Here is a 10,916-nt window from a genome sequence, read left to right on the forward strand (position 1 = left end):
TTAGACAGTATGGCTGCTCTTTGGATGCATGCCTGTATCATGGAGTGGTTAATGTTAAGTCTGAAGCCCAGCTTCAGTAAACTCCCATTAGCGATGCACCCCACCTTCTCTTTTCCCTACATTATTCACAATCCCCTCCCAATTCATCTCTCACCCCACCTCCGTTACAACCCACATCCCACTTTTAGCAGTAGAGACACTACTCTCATGGAGCATCCCCACATACTGAAGAATTTGTTTGGGTAATAGCGGACTGAATCGTGCCCCCCCACCCCAATTTGTATGTTGATGTCCTAATTCCCAATGTTATGATATTTGGAGATGGGCTTTTGGGAGGTACAGTAATTAGGTTTATATGAAGTCATAGGTAGGGCCCTCATGATGGGATTAGTGTCTTTATAAGAAGAGACACCAGAGAACTTCCCCTCTCTCCCTGTCTGTCTGTCTCTCTCTCTCTCTGCCATGTGAGAACACAGGCAGAAGGCAGCATCTATAAGCCAGGAAGAGAGCCCTTACCAGGGACTTGAATTGGCCTGCACCTTGATCTTGGACTTCCCAATTTCCAGCACTGTGAGAAACCAATTCCTGCTGTTTAAGTTACCCAGTCTACAGTATTTTGTTATAGTATGCTGAGCAGGCTATGACAGCTATTCCTAAGAAATAATGCTTCTGATTTTATAAAGATAGAAAAGTAAGATATCAATTGCCTTTGAGACTGGTCTCTCTAATTAGCAATTTCAATAATTGACAAGATACGATATACTTTTTTCTACACCGTCTCATTTAATGGCTCATTTCTAAACCTACTCCAGGATAGAAGGTCATCTGCCAGACAGTTTTTTAATCAATAAGGGATCTTTTCCAGATCAAACAAAAGAGAAGTCTCAAGTTGCCGATTGGACTGTGCAGTAAATAGCAATGAGATGGCCCCAATCTTTTCTCCCTCCTTGTATCCATGTTCTTTGTCATATACGTTTGCCCTCCCATGGGCAAAACATGGGCTGGTTAGCCTGAATGTTCACACCCTGTACCTTGACACTGGGCTCAGCCACATGGCTTGCTCTGGCCAGTGTAATGTTAGCAGAAAGGATGCAAGCAGAACTTGAATGGGCTTGTGCCTCGGATCTGCTCTCCCTTGCACTTCTGCCATCACCGTGGGGACATGCTGAGGCTAGCATGCTGCAGGACAACAACCAGTACCCCAGTCCCACCAGCCTGCATCAGCCTGCAGCCAGCTGAATCCCAGACATGTGAGCCAACCTGACCAAGGTCAGCAGAGCTTCCTCCAGATAGCCACAGGTGACCTCCCAATGGCCACAGATGCATGAGCTATCAACATGAACTGACAGACTACAAATGAGGAAAACATATGTTCTACCTGGCCATTCCCAGTAGCGAGGGCAATGGATGATGTTTCTTTGCATGCCCTGATGGAAACACTTTGACAGAGAGAGTTGGAGCATGTGTAAATGTAAACAACTACAAAAATGTTTGGGTTCTGACCTACAAAAGCCCTTCCAGGGCTATTTATAAACCAAATGATGATGGCCCTGAAATTCTACACAGAGTTATTTGAAGGTACCCCTTACGTGATGATATTCCTGTTTTAGTTCTGCCTAAAATCATTTCTGACACAAATTAATTATCATTCTGTCAGGAACATGGCCATGTTAACACCTGTACCTTGACAAACAAGTGTGTCCTCAGATCATTATTATAGGACCTGTGAGGTGATAGTAATGATGTGTCTTTCAAGGCCTGGCAGAAGGATTCGTTCCAACGATGTGTTGCATCTGAGAAATGGTATTTGCTGTCTAAATTGGAACTAACCAAACCCAGAGCAATGTCTGGTGGATGCTCTTTTTCTGCCCCCTGGACAAGAAAGAAGAAAGCCCTAATAGATCTCTCACATATCTAATTCCTGTGATTTGGATCCCAGTGATGAAATGAGAAAGAAGCTCCATGAATCATTTTTAATCTGAGCCTTTTCTCTGAGGAAAGGTCCCTGAGGAGTTAATGTCACATGACTAAGTAATTAGATCTCTATTGCCTAGCAAGAATTCTATACCAAAGGCAGGGTAATTCTATTAGAAAATGAAACCACAATATTGTACAGTTCTGAGGCTACTAAATTTGTGTTTAATTATCCAGGTAATGTAATTATGCAATCAGTTCTAATCTGATATCAAGAGGAAAAGTTCTTGGTGTTTTTCTTTTTTTTGCAAGGTTTTGTGAAAGGGCCATGCAATTAATATGACACACTTAATTACTGAAATGTAAAGATATCTTCACAAGAATATATCCCCATCCAAGCATGTACACTATATTAACTGCTTAGATCTTTGCCATTACTAATGTATTTGTGGCTTCTTATCTTATAATGACCTATGGTAATAATTAGCCCTATGATAGAACAAAAACCTTAGCGCTGTATTGCCAAGCTCAGTTCTGCACATTATTCCACAGAACAACAGAGAAACAATGAGGATTCAGAAAAGAATTCAGATTCCCTTCAATTCTCATAAGAAATGTTTTAAAAAGTCTGTCCAAATCATGAAAATCTACCTGAGGCACACATTTCCAAATCCCCTGTAAGTGCCTCCAAAATAAGACTCTTATAACTTACAACCCTTTATAAAACTTCCTTAAATACCAAACTGGATTCTTAGGGCTCATATCTGCTCTGCTTTATAAAAATAGTTGTTTACTTCTTTTTCTCAGGTGCATCTCTACTAAAGAAACAATGTTCCCCACGTGCTTTATTTTACTTGACTGTTTCTTTAAGATCTCAGGTGTTTGCACTGCACAGACAAGAACTTAGGTGGCAGTATGTTCACCTTTCCCATCTTGAACAGTAAAACTTTCCAAAGTCTTCCATTATCACTTTTAAAATTAAGTGTGCCTACCAAAAATTTCACTTGAAGTCAGAAATTCTTCTGTGTTTTTTCTCCTCACTCGTTTATCCCTTTGGCCAGTAGCTGTGCAGACTCTTTTACTTCTCAGCACAGGTAGAAGCTTGATGTGTGGTTGTTATTTTTTTAATGTTATTTGAAATCTTGTTGCTGGAGGGTGAACATTCAAGATAAGTGAGCTGGAAGTGTTGGGGCAGGGATGTGTTTGCTGATGGGAAAGCCAAGGAATGGAGCTATTGTGTGGCTAAGTTGGGACCAGAATGCATCTTCTTCAGAATCAGGATAGAAACATGCTGGCATAATGGCTGGGAAATGAATTAGGCTTCTATTGCTGTGAAACAAATTACCACAAACTTAGTTGTTCAAAAAACACAAATCTGTTGTCTCATTGTGTTTGTATGTCAGGGTCCACTGGGCTGAAATCTAAGTGTCTGCTGAGGCAGCAGTTCTCATCTGCGGCTTGGGGCCCTCTTCAAGCTTGCTGATTGTTAGAAGAATTCATTTATTTGTGGTTGTGGGACTGAGGCCCCATTTTCCTGCTAGCTGTTGGCTGGGGACCACTCAGCAACTGGAGGCTGCCCACAGTTCTTTGCCATGTGGCCCCCACAGGCAGTTCACAACCTAGGAATTTTCTCTCTTCCAGGCCAGCTGGAGTGTGACTCTTGCCTTCCTCTTCTGTGACTAGCCAGACAAAATTTGTGGCTTTTAAAGGGCTCACATGATTAGAACAGGCACACCTGGATAATCTTCCTATCTTAAGGTCAGCCGATATGGAACCTTAATTACATCTGCAAAATCCATTCAAAATAATATCTATATAAGTGTATAACAGGATAACTGGGAAAAAGTGTGTTTGTGTACGTGTGTATATATACATATGTACATGTGCACACACACATATATTATATATCAAGGGGTGGAAAACTTGGGGGCCACATTAGAATTCTTCCCACCACAGGGGACCTGCCAAAGCACCAATCTCCTTTTTGAAATTATTGTTGGCACCTGAAACTTTCTCATGAGAAAGTCATGCCCTTGGGCTTAAGCTTCATGTTTCTGAATGTCTTATAAAGTAAAAACAACTACTATAGCTACTTGTGTAATACTCTTTTGGAGTGCCTGCTATTTGCCAGGCAGTGTATATTCTCTTATTTAATCTTCTCTGCAATCCTTTGAAAAAAGTTTTATTATCCCCATTTTATAAGTGGGGAAACTGAGGATCAGTGAGATAAAGAAATTTGTACAGAGTCACATAACTGTTCATGGATAGGGTTGGTATTCAAATTCAGGGCTGTCTGACACCAGAGTGCTGATTTTTCTCACCATACTACTCTACCTGTCTGCATTAATCAGTGTGCTCACAAAAAAACCCAGATAGCACATTCAAAGAGGTATAATCAATAAGAGCTTTAAAAAGTGATTATTTGTAGAGGTGTGGGCAGAGTTAAAGAAATCAGTAACAGTAGGGAGTACCTGGGGGCCAGGAGTAGCAGGAAGCCATGACCACCAGTAAGCCTGAAGGGACAAGGAGAAGGAACAGAGATAACAGAACCTAGAGAAAGTTGTGGCCAGGGAGGAACCCAGACATTGACAAAACCTGGCCCCTCATGGAGAGGGCCTAAAATAAATAATCTAATTCTCTCTTCCATCTTCAATCTCCCACTAGTGCTTTCTATTGGCCAAACCCGACTTGAAGTCAGACAGCAAGAGAGCCCAGTGATTCAGTCCTCTGGAGTCAGCCTCCCAGGGCACTCATCAGGGCAGAATGGGATGGGGGAGGGTCTAGAAAGACAAAGAATAACAAGAATAACCCCTAAAAATACAAGTACCAACAGATGCAAGCTTCTTGAGGCCAAAGTTTCTGTCTTATATTTTCCGTCTTAATATAATTTACAGAAACAAATACTTAACACTTGATTTTCAGTAGTTAACATCTATATTATTCTGTTTCTCTTTTTTATAACAGAATGCCTGAAACTGAGTAATTGATAAAGAAATGAAATTTATTTTTTACACTTTTGGAGGCTAAGTACATGGTTCAAGGGTTATGCCTGGTGAGGGCCTTCTGGGAGGGAACTCTCTACAGGGTCCCATGGTGACCAGGGTATCACAAAGCAAATACGACAAGAGTGAGAAAGCTAACCTTCTCACTCACTCTCCTTATAAAGCCATCAGAACCACTTCCGTGAAAACCCATCACACCATCAACCCATCGCTCTGTGAATGGATTAATCCATTCATGAGGGCACAGTCCTGACAATCCAATCACCTTGTTAAGGCCCTACCTTTCACATATCATAATAGGATTTCCCACCTTCTTAATACTGTTATAACAGGGATCAAGCTTCCAATACATGCACTTTTGGGGGATATGTTTTATCCACATCAACATCTTTATAGGTGTTTTAATTTGCTAAGGCTGCCATAACAAAATACCACAACAAAAATTTATTTTCTCACAATTCTGGAGGCTAGAGGTCCAAGATGAATGTGTCAGCAGGTTTAGTTTCTTCTGGAGTCTCTCTCCTTGCTTACAGCTGGTCACCTTCTTGCTGTATCCTCACATGGTCTTTTTCTAGGCACATGTATCCCTAGTGTCTCTCTGTTCAAATTTCCTTTAATAAGGAAATTTCATATTGGGTTAGGGTCCACCCTAACAGTCTCATTTTAGCTTCACCCCTCTTTAAAGGCCCTATCTGCAAAAACAGTCTCATTTTGAGGTACTGGGGGTTAGGGCTTCAACATATGAATATGCAGGGTCAGGAAACAAAATTCAGCTCATAACGACAGAGTTGGCTTATGAAACTAATTTCTAAGTAGCTAGAAGGGAATGGAAAAGGTAAGTTGAATTGGAGGAAAGGGGAAGGAAATATCCACAGTGTTTTGCCTAAGAGGACAATTCTGAGGTATATGTCACTCTAGGAAACTTCTCTGCCCATGGGCAGTCTTCAGGAACTGATGGAGTGTGGTGAGGAGATACGGGGGAGCAGGACCCTAACAGGTAGGGGATGCTTATTTTATAATTTGGCCTAGTGATGTACTAACTGGAACCCATAGTAATGTAGAGTAAGAATCTGAACTAGGTTTCCTAAAGCAAGAATGCCTTCTGACATTGGATAGGCCCATAAATCATTAAAATCAAATAATGTTAAATCCACCTGTGATTATGAAAACAGAAACAAGAACCCCAGCAGTGATTCTCAACCCTCTCAGACTCTGCTGTAGAACTTTAAAAAATAAGCACATAGCTACTTGGGCCCTATCCCTGAGGATGCTGATAAAGTCTAGAGTCAGAACTCCTGTTTTTTAAAGTTCCGTAGATGGTTCTAGTGTTCAGCCAGAACTGAGAAACACTAGCAAGTCTCCACACAGTGGAGTTGTCTATTTGTACAATTTATCACAGGTGACTTCAACTCTAAAAACTCAGAGAGAAATAACCATTTAAAAAGCACAGGTATTTTTCTTTACCATGCCATGAATTGCACATAAGCCCTGGAGTACACGTGGCCAGGAGACTGAAGCCAGGAATTGACTTTACTGTGGTTGCCATCTGCCTCTCAAAGTGTGCAAGTTTGGCCATACCACATGTGAGAGGATGGTGTTAAACGTATGTACTTTTGTATGTCATGGCTCCTAAATCAAGCCAACAACTTCATCTGGTATTCGATCAAAGAAATAGCAGTCCTGGGAGAGAGATAGGCTAGGTTGGGCTTACTCAGAAATTATATGTTGGAATCCAGCGTGGCCCCCTCAAGAGATTTTTTAAGGCTGGTTTTTGACTGTATGAGATTTTCTCCTTAAAAGCTGACTTTAGAGCTTAATCTCTATGTAAGGTGTGACTCAACTGTATTAATTTCACATACCCTGTAAAAAAAGTATCCCTAAATTGGTTTAAACTCGGCATTCTAAACCATTTTATTCCTTCAACCTTGCATCAATATTTAATAAATGCCTACCATGTATCAGGACTACATGAACAAGACACAGAATTTCCTCCTCTCAAAGGAGTTGCTTTCTAGTTGTGGAGAAGGAAGATAGCAAATAATATATTGTATGCACAGTGGTGATAAGTGCCTTAAACCATTAAATGTAGATTGAACAGCAGTCAGGGAGGCAGAAGCACAATGAGAACAGTGTGGCCTCCTGGTAGCCAAGCACAGAGAGCATTCAAGGAGGAAAGAAAGATCAACTGGATCAGATGTACCTGCTAGTCAACACGAGGACTGCAGGTTGACCACTGGATTTGGCAATGTGAAGGTCATGATGACCTTGACAAAGGCAGTTCTGAAACAGCAGCAGGAGTGAGAGAGTCTGACTGAAGGGGATTCAGAGAGAATAAGGAGAGTTGGAGACACTGGGTATGGACAATTCTTTAGAGGAATATTCCATATTTATGAATGTCCGGTTTCAATTCAAGGTTGAGGCAAACTCCACATGTGAAATGTGAAGGGAAGAGGGCAGGTCAGTTTACTAGTTCAATAGGGCAGGGTCCAGTCTAGGCCAAGGTACATGGACCTTGTGTTTTGTCCCCTACTCTCCCTTTCTGGTGCCCTTTCCTACTGCCCCTCCCCCTTCAGGATCTAGTGATCCTTGGTTCTAAATCCTGCTTGATAGCATCTCTAGCAAAGTACAAAACAATTCATTTCCTCTTTGAAGGATAATTGCATTGTGAGCCTTATTGCAAAATGAGACACAAGAGACTCTCTCGCTTTGTGAGGACATCTCAAGTTTGCAGTAAAGAGAAGAGGCTTTACCGGCTCAAGGAAGCTTCCCAATGACTCCTCAAATCCACTCAGCCTGTGCATAAGGCTTGGCCTGCCAAAGTAAGTCTTAAGTGTTTCTAAAAATGGAAAACCAAGATGAACCCAAACAGAGAGGAACAACGTAAATGGTTTCTTGCCTGAGCGACGGGGAGGAGGTAGCAGGACTTGTCTTTCTTCCTCTGAGAGGCAGTAATGCTTTAGGGCCTCAAAGAATGCCCCAATTTATACAATTCACTTCTATGGCATTAAGCCTGAATGGCATTTAGTGGCAGATAAAGTCTCTCTGTGTCACACAGTGGAGGGCTGTGCAGCCCGATCTTGTTTAGAATTACATTTAAAACCTGGAAATCAAATGATATGTCCAGATAACTTCTGTGGTAAGCTCCAAACCAGTTATGCTTCAGGTTAAGCCTCTGCATTTCTAAACATGTCTTTATTCTCTCCAGGCCAATACTTGGACCTTCCTGCCAGCAATATCAAATAGCAAGAGGCTGAATGTACCCTCTGTGCATGCATTAAAGGATAAACAGCTGAAGGAGGCAGAGCCTCTCTGCTGAGAAAATCTCCATCTTTGATATGTCTCCTTAACACACACATCAGATTAGCTCATTCCCTCTTGGTTTCTTATTTTCAAACACCTAAAATTTTACAAACAAACAAATAAGACAAACATAAAACATTTTATTGCCATGCAAAAATAGAACTAGTTTTCTAAATTTTTTTCTTTATCCCTCCACCCTGAACAGGTCTTTCATGGCCATTGAACAGTGTCCTCTTGTAACATCTTGCTTCTTAGGATCTTGGAGAGTTTGAATGCACTAGGAAAACTGACAGACCCTTCTGGTGGCTCTTTAGGGCAAGAAAATAATCCAATCGTGGCAACAAAAATAGAAAAGAAATTAAATTTGTTTATGTTGTTGAACCCTCATTTTATTGTTGAGGAAACTAAGGCCTACAGGATAATGCAACATCTTGAGCAAGCTTGAAGGACATGCCCATGAGGTTGATGGGGCCTGAGATAATATATGTCTCTTGTGAGTGAGTCCTATGTCCTTGGGAAATTGTTCTGACCTCCTTTCTGCCTCTCATGAAGGAATCTATTCTGTTGGGCACATGTGCTCATGGCCCATTAGGTATTAGGAGAAGCCATTAAGCATCTACCTTGGTTTCCTCTGGGCAATGGGATCAGGTTTCATTTAGGATCGGAGCTCATAAATGAGTTGCTAAGATTTTCTGCTGTACAGGCTTCCCTTGAGCAATGTCTGATGCAGAGAGGCAGGAGTATAAGCTGAAACACTGAGCAGATTTTTCTCCACTGGGGCAGGGACATACCATCAGCAGAAGCCACCAGGCATCATTTTATTACTTGAGAGGTAAGAGAAGGATTTTTTTTTTCTTCGTGCAAAAAGTGTTGCAGTAGATTCTCTTGCTAAAAGAGTCATTTAAATATTACTGGTCACGTCACATTGTAGTTGTTTGGAAATAATTATATCCATATCACAGACAGTAAATAATAGATGTGCGTTCACTAACATTTTATTCATGTTCTGTTTTAATATGGCAAACTTAGAAGTAATTTAATCTCCCAGTAAATTGAAGTGGTGGGGGGTTCTTCACACAGAAGACTGCAAGTTATTAATTCCAGGCAGTCTTCATCTTGTACAATTAGTCACTGTTTGCAGCTGGAAATGTTTTATTAATTTTCCATAGCAGTTGATTTTCCACAGTTTTCTCAGTTTAAATTAAGCAGTAAGAGCTGCTGTTTCTTCTTAAATAAATTTTCTTTCCACAAAAATACATGCCTCTGGCTATGTCAATTTTCCCATTTGATTAAAGTGCCAGCAGGCAATTAATAACTTAATGCATTTTAAAGTACTTTTGGAAAAAGTAATTTGAATAGCCAAACTTGTGTATTTGAATTGATTGTTGCAGAAGGTTTAATAGGCACTGGAAAATTCTAGAACCTTGGGAAGGACGAATGGGGCTCAGCAACCATGTCTCAGGGACTGTGGGCTGGTCGCCATAAAAGGCCCACAGCTGGCACTGACACTTGGGAAGGGGGATGATTGCCATTTTCCAGCAGGCTAAAGAAAGAAAGGCAACCTCAACCTCCAAATGGCTTTCAAGGGGTGTGTGGAAAACTCTAGGGGCTGTGGGGGTGTGGTCTGAGTAGGAAAGCAGTCCAGGCAAAGCCATCTAAAAAGCAGAGAGTCAGCATGGGTGAAACTTAAAGACATTTGCTAAGTAAAATGAGCCAGACACAAAAGGACAAATATTATATGATTCCACTTGTATGAGGTACATAGAGTATTCAGCTTCATGGAGACAGAAGGCAGAATCGTGACTGCCAGGGGCTGGGGGGACGTGGGGACAGGGAGTTACTGTTTAATGGGTACAGAGTTTCAGTTTGGGAAGATGAAAAAGTTCTAGAGATGGATAGTGGGGATGGTCGCACAATAATGTGACTGTACTTAATGCCACTGAATTGTACATCAAAAAAGGAATGAAATGGTTTTATGTTATGTATATTTTACCACAATAAAAAAGCAAAGCAAAAAAAAAAAAAATTAAAAAGCAAATAAGTCTTTTCTCACATTCAAGATGTGGAAGCGAGGAAGTGGTGGGTCCTCCAGTGCTAAATTCCTGATTTCCCTGGGTCTTCCGAGCCATAATCCACTGTGCTGACTGCACAGAAGCCAAAAATCTGTATATCACCTGTGCGAAGGGGATCAGTGAATGGCTGAACAAACTTCCGCTGCTGGTGTGGGTGCCATGGTGATGGCCACGGTGGAGAGAGGCAAACCAGAGCTCAGGAGGAAGGGACATCCCGCAGTGCTAATACAACCAGGAAAGTCATCCTGGAGAAAGACTGTATCATATGTTCCTTTACTCTGAAGCTGACTCAGAGGTCATAGTAAACAATACTAAACAATAAAGGCAGGATGAAAAGTTCTGTGATCCCAGGGCCAATTGCAACGGTGTGTGCAGACTCACAGCCCAGGATTGCATCCAGTGCTGGCGGCATTGCTTGATTCTCCAGGATATCTGTAACACCAACAAACAAAATCCTGCCCCATTAAAAATTATTTGCTGAAAGAGAAAGTAATGAGAACATTCAGAACTAACTGGTTTCCTTTTTAAAAGAAAACATTCACAAAAGAAGGGAAAACATGCCATAGTGTTATCTGTAGTGAGAATTAGGGGCTTCTGCCTTAGATTGGGGCCTGTAACTGACCTCCAT

At 41.4% G+C, this 10,916-nt stretch overlaps 1 pseudogene; it reads left to right on the top strand.

Moving 5' to 3' along the window:
• Positions 1 to 10,276: 10,276 nt before the first annotated feature.
• LOC134373581 (large ribosomal subunit protein uL14-like) lies at positions 10,277 to 10,707 on the top strand (annotated as a pseudogene).
• The last annotated feature ends 209 nt before the right edge of the window (positions 10,708 to 10,916 follow it).

Source organism: Cynocephalus volans, chromosome 3 (assembly GCF_027409185.1).
Source record: "Cynocephalus volans isolate mCynVol1 chromosome 3, mCynVol1.pri, whole genome shotgun sequence".
Classification (NCBI taxonomy): Eukaryota; Metazoa; Chordata; class Mammalia; order Dermoptera; family Cynocephalidae; genus Cynocephalus; species Cynocephalus volans.